Below are 16087 nucleotides of genomic sequence, written 5' to 3'. Positions count from 1 at the left end.
GCTTGGAATTGGAAAATAAAGACTATTTTTCTCCTAACTTTGAAAATCAGTAGGTTTATTCTAGGACAAACTGCAAGCCAATTTGGACCCTAATGTGCCCCACAATTATGTCATCAGGAACATTACTGATCCGTTGGCCACCCCAATGTCTCTCCAAGGCCTCATCTCAAGCGTGAGGAACCTTTTTCTGCCCAAGGGCCATATTCCCTTCTGGGCAGCATTCTGGAGGCCACATGCCAGTGATGTGAAGGCTGGTATCTACACATACTCACATGCCTCTCTGTCTTCCATCCAGTCAATCAAGAGGCATTATCAGAGTTCAAGGGTGTGCTCCAGCCAATCAAGGATGGTGTGGAGTACCAGTGAGGGTTGTGTCCTGGGGAAGGGTGTAACCTACAAACTCCCTCCCACTTACATGTCTGTTTAGTCCAGAAGCCTCCAGCTGACTCTGGTACTACAGCACATTACCAAGAATGCCAGAATCAATGGCTATACTGGGTGTAACAGGGATGTTGTTATCATTATATTCAACCAGTGTCACACCCCTACCCTCCAAAAACATGCAAACATCCACCTCCCTCATGAGCACAAAGAACAATAAAAAATCATGACCATAAACATACCTTGGAGCAAGATGTGTAAAAGCTCTCTGTCACACTTTTATTCCCATCGTCCATTGATTCTACCGTTTCTCATTTGTGGTGATGGATTATTCTTTGTCTTGCTTTCACGATTATTGTCAATTGAGACAAGCTGAAAAGTCAAAAGAAAGTGTGATTATGTCCTGTTACTTAGCCACACTGCATTCTGCACAGTGTTCCATCCAAATAGAATCTCCCCAGATAGATCACCTTCCGTTCAATTGGCCACAACAATTTTGTGGGTCATTGATCTTAAATGGGAGCTTATAAACTTCTCTGGTGGTTTCCAGAAAATGAAATCCATCCATATTTCAGAACGCACTGTTACAATTCAGGAGTTGATAGATCTGAAAAGCTAATTCCTCTATGTTCTGAAAGTTCTTGTTTTTTATAGCATCTAGAACATATAAAGTGGATATAAGCAAAGTGCCAACATCAGATAGCTGAGTAATGCTTATGATAGGGCTATTAAGTAGGGTGGCCACATGTCCTACATCGCAGCAGACAATCCTATGTTTGAAGAAGTTGTCTATTTGAAGGACTGTCCAGTCAAAGACTAGCTTCACGATAAAAGAGGGTATTCTCTGTGGCAACCCCAGCAGAGTAAACTTTCATGGTGAAGGGAGAGCAAGAAATAATTTACAATTCAGTAACTGAACTGAATTTGTTAATAGTCATAGCAGCATCATTTTGAACCAAGTCTTATTTCTACTCACACTTCAAATGCTGCCCTTTGTAGAGCCCACTGCAGGAATTCAAGCACTAAGCCTTTTATTTACCTGTCCAAATCTCCAGTCACCAGGAATGAGTGCAGTCAGTGTACCACCCTACACAAGACAACAGCCCTCTTGGCCACATATGACATCTGAACATTTAGATAGGGTGGTAGTTAAATGGCAGGGCCTCTGCTTTGCATGCAGAAGGTACCAGGTTCAATCTCCAGGTAGCCCTGAACAATCACTGAGTAGACGATAATGAGCTAGATGGACCAATGATCTGACTCAGTGCAAGGCAGCTTCCTATGACCATGCAAGGCTCAGAAGAACCCTTTAACTAAGCACTAAAATGAGCAGTAGGGAGTTGCAAATGGTGACATAAAATGTTCAACTGAGATATTGTCAAATCTGCACTCTGTTCATTATAAGATATGTCAGAGAATTGAATATATCAATGGGGCAACATGCATCGTGGAAGGAGGGGAGGAATCGTCTCAAAGGAGTTTAAACAAGCCAAAGAGTTTGTATAAAGCCATCTGGAACCATATGCTGCCTAGTTGCTCAGTAAAATGAATTAATTACTTTGATGAGGCACATACTTCAATCAGAAGACAATAAAATATCAAATCCTTTGAATCCTGCCTCATAAAGACACCAGATGACATCATGAAATACAGTATTATTGTTGAATGCTTCAGTGTTACAGGGCTCCCTAACTGTAACACAGGCGTCTCCCCACTTCCATGCAATAAGCACCCGATTCCCACTGACACATGCACTGAAAACATAACCAAAGGGGCAGGGCAGGGGTGGAACAGTGTGGAATGGAGCTGGGTGGGAGAGAAACGAGGGAATTCCCACTTGTGTGCATTCCGGTGATGTGCACAGTAGCCCAGAATGGAATCCTCATATAAGTTGGGGATTCCCTTGTATTTATAGAACAGAGATATTTTTCAAGCTCACTTTTAATAAATGTGCACAGCACTTGGCCCAACAAAAACTATTTTTTTTTCAAACAGGGGTGGGGGGGTGAAAATGTCTGCATTCTTACAAGCACACAGCTTTAAGGGAAAAAATTGAGAACATGAACAACAGTTTATAAACTGGAAGGTCAACTCTTTCAAAAAACAAAAGCATTTTAAAATCTCAGTATTTTTAGTCAGTTGCGTAAGTTTCAATTGTTTGAAAGATGTACCACATGGCATTGTATATCTGCAGTGCTGTAGCAAGGATATACCAACTATAGCTCTGACTCTACTAGAAGATAACTAAAGGAAACGATTCCTCCTGTGCTTTCCTGGAATTTTCACAAAAAATGCTATCTCCTTCTAGCATAATAAATCACAGTGCCTACAGCCTACACAGTGGGAGGATGTTTTGACAAGGATTCCTTATGATGCTATTGCATCTGCCTTGTCAAGACGCTGAGATGCCTTGTGAAACGGAGGGAGCTTCCTTGTCTGGTAACGTCTCCAAAAAGAAAAAGGGGGGGGGGACTGGCAAGATGTTCTAAGACAGAGAGCTTGTTGTAATGTAGCTGCTATTTTGAATGGTGAAAGTTCACCAAAACAACACTGTGGGCTTGAGTGGCAGCCAACCTCTATAGCTAACTTATTGCTGATATACAGAGGTGAGGAATCTCAGCCTTGGCAACCTAATGCAGCCTTCCAAGCTTCTAACTGGCCTCACTTCAAACCTTGGGTGTTTTTACCTGGCTGGATTCCTGAAAATTCTCATTTTTCTGTATGCAAGAGGGTGTGTGAGTGTGTGTCTAAACTAGCCTCTTGTACAAAGGTAACATTGAAATTGATTCTTCTGCCCTCTTTTGCCTTTCGGCATGCCCACCACTGGCAACGTTCCCCCACAGAAAGTCACCCAGAGAATAATGTGGCCCTGAGGGTGAAAAGGCCAGTAAACCCATTGCTGTAATGGGGACACTATTTTTGATCACAACACAAGGAACCCTGATAAAATCAAGTCACACAGCACTGCAGTGCTACAGGACAAAAGGGCATCAACCAGGTGAGCACTTCAGTATCGCTCAAAGTCTTGCCTAAGCTGAGGGACACTTCTCCATAAAAAAAGGAGGGGAAACTTAGCTCCCCTTACTCAGAGAAGTTAGAAACAAACTTTGCAGACCCAACAGTTGACAAATATCCCCTTCCCTTTTGAGGTGGATCAGTTGCCTTTCAAAAGTGAGTGATCTTCCTCCACTGCGGAAAGTGGTAACTCAACACCACTTGTTACGAATCACAAGTGGAAAGAGTGATGATGTACTTGGGTCCTGCTCCTGGGCTTCCCACAGGCATCTGGTTGGCCACTGTGAGAACTGGAAGCTGGACTAAAAGGCCTTTGGCCCAATACAGAAAGCTCTTATGTTCTTATGTGTATTCAGTCCAGCTTGATTATCAACAGTCTATGCCTTTCCACATCCTACTTGCAGCAGTGCCCATCTGATACTTCAAGTAATAAATGGCAGTTATTAAAGGCATTCCTCGCTGACTCCACTGAACTAGATCAGTCTCAAAACCAGATTTTGTTTTTTAACTTCTACTTTTTTCTGGGGAGATAACACGAAAATTTCTCTAATGGCTCTTCTGCTTGCTAGTGTAGCACCTTTGCCCTAGGTAATATATCACACCGAAGAAAGTACCACAGAAATTAATGGAGCAAAGGGCTGATTGACACATTAAGGTTTCTTCTAGCAGAGAAAACACGCAGAGCCATCTTCCTCATTTGTGGCAAAATAAAAACACACCTCACATATCACAAGTGACTGTGAATATATTGTTTTCTTATATGAAAAACTGCCATATAAGACACTGATCTTGTTTTCATGTAATGCTAAACCAAACTGTGGCTTAGTGTGAATGAGATGCTCCTGGCGAGATCTGATGCTGCACTGAAGAAGAAGAAGAAGAAGAAGAGTTTGGATTTATATCCCGCCTTTCACTCCCTTTAAGGAGTCTCAAAGCAGCTAACATTCTCCTTTCCCTTCCTCCCCCACAACAAACACTCTGTGAGGTGAGTGGGGCTGAGAGACTTCAAAGAAGTGTGACTGGCCCAAGGTCACCCAGCAGCTGCATGTGGAGGAGCGGAGACTAAACTATGGTTTGACTTTGCATATCAATCAACATAGGTTTGTGGTTTAGCTCTCTAAGGCAAACCATAAGCTGTAAACCATAGGACCAACCTTAGTTAGAGCTCATGGCTTTGTCTGCAGAGAGCTAAACCCCGAGTCCAGGTTTGTAGGACACATTACCCTGACTTAGCAGAGCGCAGCAGGAGAATGACTGAAGGAGTAAACTGGTCACAAGCTCCTCTCTGTAAGCCTGCATGTTTGCTCCTAAGCCATGATTTGGCTCAGTGTTATGTGCAAATTGAGCCATTGTCAAATAATTAATTTATAGAACTCCCTGCCATAAAGATATAGTGGTGACCACTGGTTGGTTATAAAACGGGGTTTGAAAAACATTCATGGAGGGCATATCTATCAGTCAAGTCATGATGGTTGTATGAAATCTTCATGGTGGGGAGAGGATTTGTTTTTCAGCATCACTCCCACTTTATTTCCTGTTGATTCCAGATACTGTTTTTTCTCTCTGCAAACAACCACGGTTTTGCACAACAGCCACAGTCCTAACATAAAACATGAAAAAGACGACAAATGAAAGTATGGTGGCATGGCTTCAAAGGCAACTAACTTTAGTTTGGGGAAAAGGGGAAACTGGGAGTGGATGAAATGTGGAAAACAGAATGGGCAGAGTTTAAAGTGTGGATGCAATAATGCAGGAATATTGAGGAAGAACTGACAAAGAAGGATAATGTGCTGCCAGTACTGTGCACTATTTACATATCAAAGATATAATATTGCATATACCCTTAGTAAAACAGCTATCTAGATGGGCCCTAACTCCTTAGGAAATGTACTTAGGATTGTATCTAAACCACAATTAATTTTCCTTTGATTAAATCCAATGTATCTCATTGGAGATGTGAATTTATTATGACTGTAGCTTAAATTCATTTAGCTCTTGGAGATTGCATCCAAATCTTCCATTATCATGCATTTATACATTTTGGTACACGTTTCCCTGTGCATTTTTGTTTGTACACATCATATAGGCTGTTATCTCCATTAATGCTTTTGCTCAATTTCTTCCCAATTTGTTGTTTCTTCTTCTGCTATAAAAATATAAATAACTCTTCCTAGTCATTTCTGATATATATACAAGCCAAGAACATGAGTTTACAAGTGTGAAGTAAGCTCTCAGCTCCTTAACTGGATTAGAAATTTTCTGTTGACGAATCCTTTTTAAAAAATCCTGTAGAATCCTTAGCATCTAAAGAATCCCTGAAAATCAGACTTACCAGAAATAAATTTACCATAATTAGCTTAGTGCCTGCGCATTCAAGATAACTTTGTACAAATATTTTCAAACAAGGATGGTCACAGGGGATAATTTATGGTAAGACTTGATGGTACAGTAACAGATGTTGCTGGAAGCCTTGATATTCTCAATGTAGCATGCAATGCTGAAAACAAAATGCTAGAAATGAGAAAACAGAATATACTTTTTCTGAATCCTATAGAGCATTTGTTCTCAGTAGATAGGAAAATCAGTTAAGGAAAACCAGTTAAAGAACACTGCTGATGAAAAATTCACAGAAGTTTTTGAACACAGGAGCATTTGGTTCTCTGAATTGGCGCTAAATAGGCAAGGTGCCAACTTTTTCAGAGTTTGCTTAAAAAACAAAACAAAAACAGACAACATGTAACCTGGGATTGGAAGCGGTGGGAATCAGTTGAAAAATGACAGCATCATTTTTCAGAAACATCCCTACAGAATTATGTCCAGAAGCAAATCAACAGAGTTCCTCTTAAATATTACATATATTTTTTTGCAACATGGATCCAGTTTCATTATTTATTTATTTATTTATTTAACGGGACACGGGTGGCGCTGTGGTTTAAACCTCTGTACCGCTTGGACTTGCCGATCGGAAGGTCGGCAGTTCGAGGCACCGCAACAAGGTGAGCTCCCGCTGTTCAGTCCCAGCTCCTGCCAACCTAGCAGTTCGAAAGCCCACAGTGCAAGTAGATACCGGTAAATAGGTACCGCTCCGGTGGGAAGGTAAACTGCATTTCCGTGCGCTGCTCTGGCTTCACCAGAAGAGGCTTAGTCATGATGGCCTCATGACCTGGAAAAACTGTCTGTGGAAGCGGACAAACACCGGCTCCCTCGGCCTGTAAAGCAAGATGAGCGCTGCAACCCCAGAGTCATTCATGACTAGACTTAACTGTCAGGGGTCCCTTTACCTTTACCTTTATTTATTTATTTTTTATTCAACTTATACACCTATACCTGGAGGTCTCAAGGCAGTTCACATCACAATCCTATCCATGAAGATTCAGAAGTGAATCCAACTGTGGGACTGGGGGGGGGGTTTAATTTATACGATTTACCTGCCTAAGACTTGCAGCCTGTTCAAATAAGCTAAAAGCATCCCCATTTAAAAAAAAATAAAATGTGAGCATGTTCTATGTGCACATAAGCACACACATGCACACTAATGTTCTCTGCTCACATGATAGAAAACCTTTTCTGCTTGATTATACATTCCACATTCCTACTGCACAGTTCATTTTATTTGGTTGCTTTTAATAACCTACTGTTTTATTTTGTGCTGCAGAGTACATTGTTCTGTTTTTTTTAAAAAAAATCTGTTGTAAAGTGCTTAGAAACCCATGATTAAAGATGAATTCATAAATATTTTAAATGAATAATAAACAAACAGCCATTGATCCTTGGAGAAATGTCTTCCACAGACACATACTCTGCAGTAATTATTAATACCCCTGAGCTTCAAGGAACCATTTGATTTTGGGTATGGGTGTGATGGCTAATTAAAAGTTAATTTCCCTTAAGATTTGGCCTTGCACTCACTGTATTCCATCTCACCACCCCTAACACACCCACCCACCTACCTTCACTTCCAGCTCAGCCAGTAGACCACAAGCCTCAAGCCTGTGGGTTCGAGCCCCACATGGGGCAAAAGATTCCCTCATTGCAGGGGTGAACTAGATGGCCCCAAGGTCCCTTCCCAACTCAACAATTCCCATGGAAATGTCTCTGTAGCTTGGTTGCTTCAGAGGGGCGTGCTTCTATCAGGGATGAAACGTTATGTGCTTTTAACCAGCTCTAGCAAAAAAACCCCAACCCAACCCACTTGAAATTCGCTTTACAGAACAACACGGTCCTTTTAACCCCCGGTTCATTTGGATATCCTGAGAACCCCTTTCCTCTTTCCAAACCCGCCTATCAGTCGAGAGGCATTTCCCAGGTTTAAATTTAAACTGTCTGCTTTGCAAATAATAATAATAATAATAATGACAATATATATTTCATGCCATCCTTTCTCCTCACCTTTCCTCATTTCCCAAACCCGCCTTTCAGTCGAGAGGCATTTCCCAGGTTTAAATTTAAACTGCCTGCTTTGCAAACAATAATAAAAAATAATAATAATGACAAGATATATTTCATGCCACCCTTTCTCCTCACATTTCCTCAGTCGAGAGGAATTTCCCAGGTTTAAATTTTAAACTGCCTGCTTTGCAAACAATAATAATAAATAATAATAATGACAAGATATATTTCATGCCACCCTTTCTCCTCACATTTCCTCAGTCGAGAGGAATTTCCCAGGTTTAAATTTAAAGTGTCTGCTTTGTAAATAATAAAATAATAAAATGATGATGGTGATGAAGGTGACAAGATATATTTCCTTCCACCCTTCCTCCCCACCCTCAAAACCAGAAGAGCGAGGCGAAAAAGAAAAGAAAACCCAAGTCATATTTCCAACGCCTCACGGATCTCCCCCCCCCCCGCCTCTTTTAATTCTCACAAAGATAGAGAAAAAAACCCACGTAAAACGCGACCCACCCCCCTCAATCCGTCCGCAAGCCCCATCCTCGCCACACAAAATTGGGGTTTCCACACACTTTCTGAGGGAATGACGGAGGACAACGTACGGCAGGGTCCCGAAAAAGCAGCCTCAGCAGCCTTCCCCCCCCCCCTTTTCCCCACCACCTCAGATTTTACCTCAGGAGGAGCAGCGCCGCTGCGAAGATCCACCGCGGAGGAACCCGGCGATCTCCCGCCGCCGCCGCCACGCGCGACGCAAGACGATGCTCCCCGGCAGCCCAGGAAGGCCAATAGCACATGTTGCCTCGCGTCCGTCACGTGGCAGGCGCCAACCAATCCCTCGGCGGGTCCCGCTCCGCCGCTCCCCCCCCCACAAGCCGCTCCCCCCCCCCCCCCCATCCGCATCCCACTTAGAAATCCCGGCTGTGAGAACGCACGAAAGATACCCTAGATGTCGGGAAATTTCAATAGAATTAGATATCCTAGGGGTACCCTGAGGGTCATCTAGTCCAACCCCGAGGGATATGCAGCTGTCCGCCTCTAGCGGGGAATCGAACCTGCAGCCTCGGCATTATCAGCACCAGGTTCTACCCAGCTGAGCTACCCAGCCACGTGAGGCGTTTGCCCTCTTTGAATTGTTTTACTATAGCTGAGTTGGCGTCCAATGGTTACATCAAATAATCAGGTATCTGGGCCAGCTGAATAGGCTGAGGGGTTTTTTTGCGCTCAAATCGAATTTAGTCCCCAGAATATAAATGAAGTGTTTTTGTTTTTTTTGCAACAGCAGGGACAAGTTATTATGGAGATTAGAGGTAGGATTATGCCAGAGCTGTATTGGATTAGCCATAATCGGGCCAAAATGGGAAGGCCCGTATTTAGCCGTTGTGGTTTTTAAAAGATTTAAAAAGTTGATGAGTGAAACAGGTGCCGTCAATAAGCAGGAGGCCCTTTGGAAGAATATGTGCTAATTGGGAAGAGAAGCAACTTCCTTGGCAGTATTGGGAAAGCTCAGCTGATGGATCATGAGACTCCTAATCTCAGGGTTGCATGGTGGGGAAAAGGTTCCTGCATTGCAGGGGTTATTATTATTTATTAAATTTTCATGCCACACATTCATCTGACGATCTCAGGGCAGTTCACCGCATAAAAACACAAAATGAGATCTCCAGATCTCACATCCCCTTTTCTATTCATGCTCTACAATAGTGGTTCTCAAAGGGTGCACCACACTGGTCCAGCAGGAGAGAATGGCAAGTGTGGCGAGAAGTTGCAAGGACAATCAAACATCTAAACGTTTCAGTGTAGTACAGTGGTACCTTGGGTTAAGTACTTAATTTGTTCCGGAGGTCCATTCTTAACCTGAAACTCTTCTTAACCTGAAGCACCACTTTAGCTAATGGGGCCTCCTGCTGCCGCTGTGCCGCCGGAGGACGATTTCTGTTCTCATCCTGAAGCAAAGTTCTTAACCCAAGGTACTATTTCTGGGTTAGCAGAGTCTGTAACCTGAAGCATATGTAACCTGAAGTGTATGTAACCCGAGGTACCACTGTACTGTATACGTCTTATAGTACATAGTAAGGCTTGTTTATAATTACATTTTGGGAATGATCCATATAACTGCATTAGACTTGCTGACCCTGGCTATCCCTTCCAACGCTACAGATTCTAAGATTCGTAAAACTGCCTGTCAGCTGGCTTGGGAAATGGGTGAAGAAAGGAGCCAGGTACATTAGAGGACTGCAGTCAAAACTTCCCGTCTTGGCTTCGGTTCTGATCTAGATCAAGTTCTTGAATCCACTTGTGGCGTTTAAATACACCATTTGAAGTACTGTACACGCCAGTTACTGCAGCACCAAGTTGTTGTTGTTTAGTTGTTTAGTCGTGTCCGACTCTTCATGACCCCATGGACCAGAGCATGCCAGGCACTCCTGTCTTGCACTGCCTCCCACAGTTTGGTCAAACTCATGTTGGTAGCTTCCAACCATCTCGTTCTCTGTCGTCCTCTTCTCCTTGTGCCCTCAATCTTTCCTAACATCAGGGTCTTTTCCAGGGAGTCTTCTCATCTCATGAGGTGGCCAAAGTAAAGTACTGCAGCACCATGGGTAAAGGTAAAAGGGACCCCTGACCATTAGGTCCAGTCGTGGCTGACTCTAGGGTTGCGGCGCACATCTTGCTTTATTGGTCGAGGGAGCCGGCATACAGCTTCCGGGTCATGTGGCCAGCATGACTAAGCTGCTTCTGGCGAGCCAGAGTAGCACACGGAAACGCCATTTACCTTCCCACCGGAGTGGTACCTATTTATCTACTTGCACTTTGACCTGCTTTCAAACTGCTAGGTTGGCAGGAGCAGGGACCGAGCAACGGGGGCTCACCCCGTCATGGGGATTCGAACCGCCTAGGCAAGTCCTAGGCTCTGTGGTTTAACCCACATGGTTTCCAGACCATAGGGGCTGTATGTGATTGTATCAAAGAGCAACATTTCTCAAACAAAACAAAATTCAAAGGAAGGGTCTGAGAGCTGCAGTGGTGAGACAGCTGAGCTACCATAATAGCATTTCTCATTATGAGTCTAATATAGAAGTCAATCAGAATTATCATAATAATCAAACAGAGGACTTAAGGGCATTATGAACAACATCAACTGATGACAATTCCACAGATACTTGAATCATTAACTGTTTCTGCAGATAGTTGTATGCTGGGCTAGGAGTGTCCTTGTACTGTAATGCTTCTTTTATTAGCTTGAACAATAAAACTACTTTGTTCTGCAAAAAAAGGGGTATTCTGTTTTACTGGCCCCTTGATGACATTGATTGGGTTTGTAAGCTTCACTGCAATGGCAATATCCCAAGGTTTAGCGTACCAGAGATCTAAAGGAGGAGTCCTAGTGCACTTTCACAGCTGTGTTATCACAAATCTGGAAGCAACTAACATAGATCTAATCAAATCCTTAAATACTGTCTCCTGGTCACCACCCTCTGACTCAAACAGTAGGGCTGTGCAACCTCTTCATCTGAATTCTGAATACCCAAGTTAGGTGAGAATATTTGGACCAAAGCTGGGGCCCTTCAAAGAGAGCTTGCCTGAAGTGATCCAAAGTTAATACCCATCCCAACCTCCTCCTAAGCCACACAACCTGTCTCCAAAATAGCACCAACTTCTGCTAGTTCTCTGAATAACAAAGAGTTGTTGTCATTTCAATTCAGCTAAGGAGGGAGGATCATCTTTGGGCCATTGGGTTCACCCTTTAAAGCTCAAAAGTTCTCTACAAGGGGTGGAGCCTGGTGAAGGTAGTCAGCATACAGAGGCTTCCGTTTGCTTCCAACCCTTGTTGGAGCAAGTTGGTCACCTGGAGATGTCCATATGGATGAGCCTGGCCTCATTCTCTGTGGGATCCTGCATCAGACCAGAATCTTCTTTGGCGATCACTCGTAGCCGAGTAAGATTGTCTTCCATAAACACGGTTTTAACAATGAGTCCGTAAGTGACTGTGGAGGCCAATTCTGGATCCACACGTCCTTCCACAGTGGGGAAATTGGTTTCCGGGTGGGAGTTGATCACAGTGTGGATCTTAGCATGTTCCTCCCTTGCGTCCTGAGTTCAAGTGTCTTCAAAGCCCATGACACCTTTGGTAAAGGCTGTTCTCCAACTGGAGCACTCGCAGGCCAATGTTTCCCAGTTGTCAGTGTTTATACTACATTTTTTTAGATTTGCCTTGAGACAGTCTTTAAACCTCTTTTGTTGACCACCAGCATTACGCTTTCCATTTTAAAGTTCGGAATAGAGTAGTTGCTTTAGAAGACACTCATCAGGCATCCGCACAACATGACCTAGTCCAACGAAGTTGATGTTGAAGAATCATTGCTTTGACACTGGTGATCTTTGTTTCTTCCGGTACACTGATATTAGTTTACCTGTCTTCCCAAGTGATGTGTAAAATTTCTCGGAGACCAGAATATGACAGCCCATAAGGAGCATCACTTACCACCCTGCCCACAGCATTCTATACCAGCTGGACTAGCTGCAAGGGAAGCCCAACACAGGGTGTACAGTATTACAGTAGTCTAAAAGAGAGGTAACTATCACATGTGTCACAATAGCCAAGTATTTCCTGTCCAGGGAAGGGCACAGTTGGTTCACCAGCTGAAGTTGGTGGCAGGCACTCTTCCATGGACAAAGATCGTTCCAAGAACTGCCCTAAACTGCCTGTTTCCTCAGAGCAGGGTTTCCCAAACTTGGGTCTCCAGCTGCTTTTGGACTATAGTCCATAATCCCTGGCCACTGGTCCTGGTAGCTAGGGATGATGGGAGTTGTAGTCCAAAATCAGCTGGAGACCCAAGTTTGGGAAACCCTGCCCTAGAGGGAGTGCAACCCCACCTAAAACAAGTGACCCTCCATTTTTTGACCTGGGAACCGTTCACCAGCACCTGGGTCTTAGCAAGATTCAGCTTCAGTCTACTGTAATGTACACCATATGAACACGTTACCGACTTCTGCAATTGTCTGGGGGTTTGTTGAAAGGAAAAGTTGTGCCCCCCAGAGGAACATCCTTAGATCCTAACAATTCCGTCTGAATCCACAGCTTGTCTCTATATTTCAATTCACGCACATCCTCCCTTCTACTCCCCAAATGCTCTGGCTGCATTCATTACCTGCTGCTTTCTTGTCCATTACGCAGTACAAAGCAATCTGAAGTTAAACACAGACATTTGCATTTGGAAGGCAACACACTGTTTTAAATTTATCTTTATATATAACGCAGTGAGCCATTGTTCAGGGAAAACTGCAAATTAATAAATTCAAGTTCTCTCCATTGTTTGGCTGTGTCAGCACCACACTGGATTACTCCTGGGTTCCAGATACGACTTGCTATGCATCACCAAGGGCTGGTGTTTGATGAAAACAAAGTCTAAAGCACCCTGCACACAAAACTATTTTGTTCTTATTTTATATCACGTTGCACCACTTGTCCCGAGAAACCTGAGTTCAAATCCACATTCAGTGATAAAGCTTGCCAGGATCCATCTCTCTCATCCTAGTCTTCATCAAAGAGTTTGTGAGTATAACATCAGCACCGATCAAAAGATTGGCGGTTCGAATCCCCACGGCGGGGTGAGCTCCTGTTGTTCAGTCCCAGCTCCTGCCCACCTAGCAGTTCGAAAGCACGTCAAAGTGCAAGTAGATAAATAGGTACTGCTCCGGTGGGAAGGTAAATGGCATTTCTGTGCATTGCCAGAAGCGGCTTAGTCATGCTGGCCACATGACCCGGAAGCTGTCTGCAGACAAACGCTGGCTCCCTTGGCCTATAGAGCCAGATGAGCATGCAATCCCAGAGTTGTTGGTGACTGGACCTAACGGTCAGGGGTACCTTTACCTTTTCCTTGTAAATGGATATTTTTATTTCAGTAGGTATCTGTACTAGATTTGAAACTGCTTTTATAAATTTGGTTTTTTAATTGTTTCTATGTAGGTAATTGTTTTTTATGACTGCAATTATTCTGCAAATGATTTCACAGTTCTGAGAAATCAATCTGTTAGTGTGATGGCACCTAAACTTTGGAACTTCCTGCCTATTGATGTCAGCCAACTGCCAACCCTATAGTCCATTTGGTGCCTGCTTGAAACATTTTTGTTTAGGCGAGTGTGCCCGGACAAAGGGATGTTGACAGACATTACAGACCTGCTCCTGGTTTTGACTCAAGACAGCTTTTTACGGTTTATGGATATCAATCATGGTCCGCAATGAAGGGCAAATAGCTCCATTTGAATGACCATACCATGAAAATCCTTTGAGTGAAATCTTTTGACTTTGAATAGGCTGCTTCAGATGCTGTTGCCCATTATTGTCCAGCGGGAAATCTTTCTTCGAGTTTAGCACATTATTCCAAGCCCAATAGCCCATACATGAAAACCATGTTTCACCACAATCTCTTTAGAGAATTCGCAACTCGTTTATGATGGTTTATTAGTGTTTCCTTTGAGGCATCTAACAACTGGTTTCCAGACTCCTCGGGGACCTAGCTGAGAAAGCAGGCATGGAAGTTAGCTAATGTAGCTCATATGGTTTAAATAGCTTGGATCTAGCGATGGGGGTGGAATTCTTCTTTGAGTCACGTTTTAACGTGAACCTACCCTGTTCACACTTCCTAAAACAATGCACGAAAAAAACAAAGCTATCCTTTGAAATCTGCACATCCTGCATTTTTAAAAAACACATCTTTAATAATAAAAGGCCTGATCCAGAAATCATTGCACACAGCATCAGGCTACAAGAAGGTCTCTTCCTTTTGCTGCTCTAATCCTCCCATTCAGGAGATATGACAAGAGAATTTCTGTTGTCCCACCTACATCCAAACAGGCAATTGTCCCCATCTGCTTGGCAGTGCACTTGTAACTCTGAATCAACAAACAGCGTGTGCAACTAAGCAGCAGGATGTGGGCTTCTTCCCCTACCCAGTTGGGGTGAGTCATGCCTAGGAGGTTCGTATCCAATGTGACTCACATTGGTTTTATGGGACAATAGTGCTCGCCCCGATAAAGCCATAGGGTTGGATCCAACTTACTTGGAGCAGAGCCACTTAAATTCATGGACCTGATTTAGTCATTAATTTCAATGGATCTACTGAGCATTTTTTAAAAAAAACACCAACAACACACTAATAACACCTCTATGCCATTTAATGTGTGAGTCCCCAAAGCAGTTTGCAAATAATAATAATAATAATAATAATAATAATAATAATAATAATAATAATAATACAGTGGTACCTCGGATTAAGTACTTAATTCGTTCCGGAGGTCTGTACTTAACCTGAAACTGTTCTTAACCTGAAGCACCACTTTAGCTAATGGGGCCTCCTGCTGCCGCTGTGCCGCCAGAGCACGATTTCTGTTCTCATCCTGAAGCAAAGTTCTTAACCTGAGGTACTCTTTCTGGGTTAGCGCGGTGTGTAACCTGAAGCGTATGTAACCCGAGGTACCACTGTAGTAGTAGTAATAATAATAATAATAATAATAATAATAATAATAATAATAATAATTTATTTATACCCCGCCCCTCTGGCTGTGTTTTCCCAGCCACTCTGGGCAGCTCCCAAGAGAATATTAAAACACTCTAAAACATCAAACATTAAAAACTTCCCTAAACAGGGCTGCCTTCAGATGTCTTCTAAAATGCAGATAGTTGTTTATTTCCTTGACATCTGATGGGAGGGTGATCCACAGGGCAGGTGCCAGCACCGAGAAGGCCCTCTGCCTGGTTCCCTGTAGCTTCACTTTTCTCAGGGAGGGAACTGCCAGAAGACCCTCAGAGCTGGATGATGGGGTGGAGACGCTTATTCAGGACACAATAAGATCATAAGAAATCTATGCAACAGCACTACAATCAAGAACACAAAGGAGTACATCAAGAATAATAATACCCACCAATAAAGCATTAATTAAACAGGGCAGTGCAATGATTCTTATGAGCACAACTAATTTCGGACACCACCCATAATTCCAGCCAAGGTAACAACTTAAAGAGAAAAAAACTTCCCACCAGTGTGGCTGCTTTAATTTGCTTTATCCACTGGAGCACCTAACCGTGATATAATTAAAGCCTTAAAAGCCCTTGTGAATTATTTCTGTGTTCCATTCCAGTTCCAAAGCATCTCATTGGAAACAACGTCTGCATTTTTATGAACAGCGAAAGTAACAAGTAAAAGCCTCCCAGAGAGCTCTTTATTTTTCCAGACCTCTTCCCCTACGAAGACTGTAATTATTTCCTCCTCTGCTGCTTGCATAGTAGTTAATTCTCATCCTC

General features: G+C 43.1%; 1 protein-coding gene across 3 annotated transcripts in view; it reads right to left on the bottom strand.

Moving 5' to 3' along the window:
• Positions 1–8587, bottom strand: part of TMEM108 (transmembrane protein 108) — a 176535-nt gene extending 167948 nt beyond the window's left edge. For all 3 annotated transcript variants that reach the window (XM_083705981.1, XM_083705985.1, XM_083705982.1), the window contains exons 1-2: positions 8461–8587; positions 624–753 (exon numbers count right to left, since the gene is read on the bottom strand). The gene's annotated coding sequence lies outside the window, so the exon portion shown is untranslated. The remainder of the gene's footprint in view (positions 1–623; positions 754–8460) is intronic.
• Between the last annotated feature and the right edge of the window lie 7500 nt (positions 8588–16087).

The sequence above is a fragment of the Podarcis gaigeae genome (assembly GCF_964106915.1).
Source record: "Podarcis gaigeae genome assembly, chromosome: 12".
In the NCBI taxonomy this organism is placed as follows: domain Eukaryota; kingdom Metazoa; phylum Chordata; class Lepidosauria; order Squamata; family Lacertidae; genus Podarcis; species Podarcis gaigeae.
Note: the sequence above shows the minus strand (reverse complement) of the source record. Positions and strands in the feature narration are given on the sequence as shown.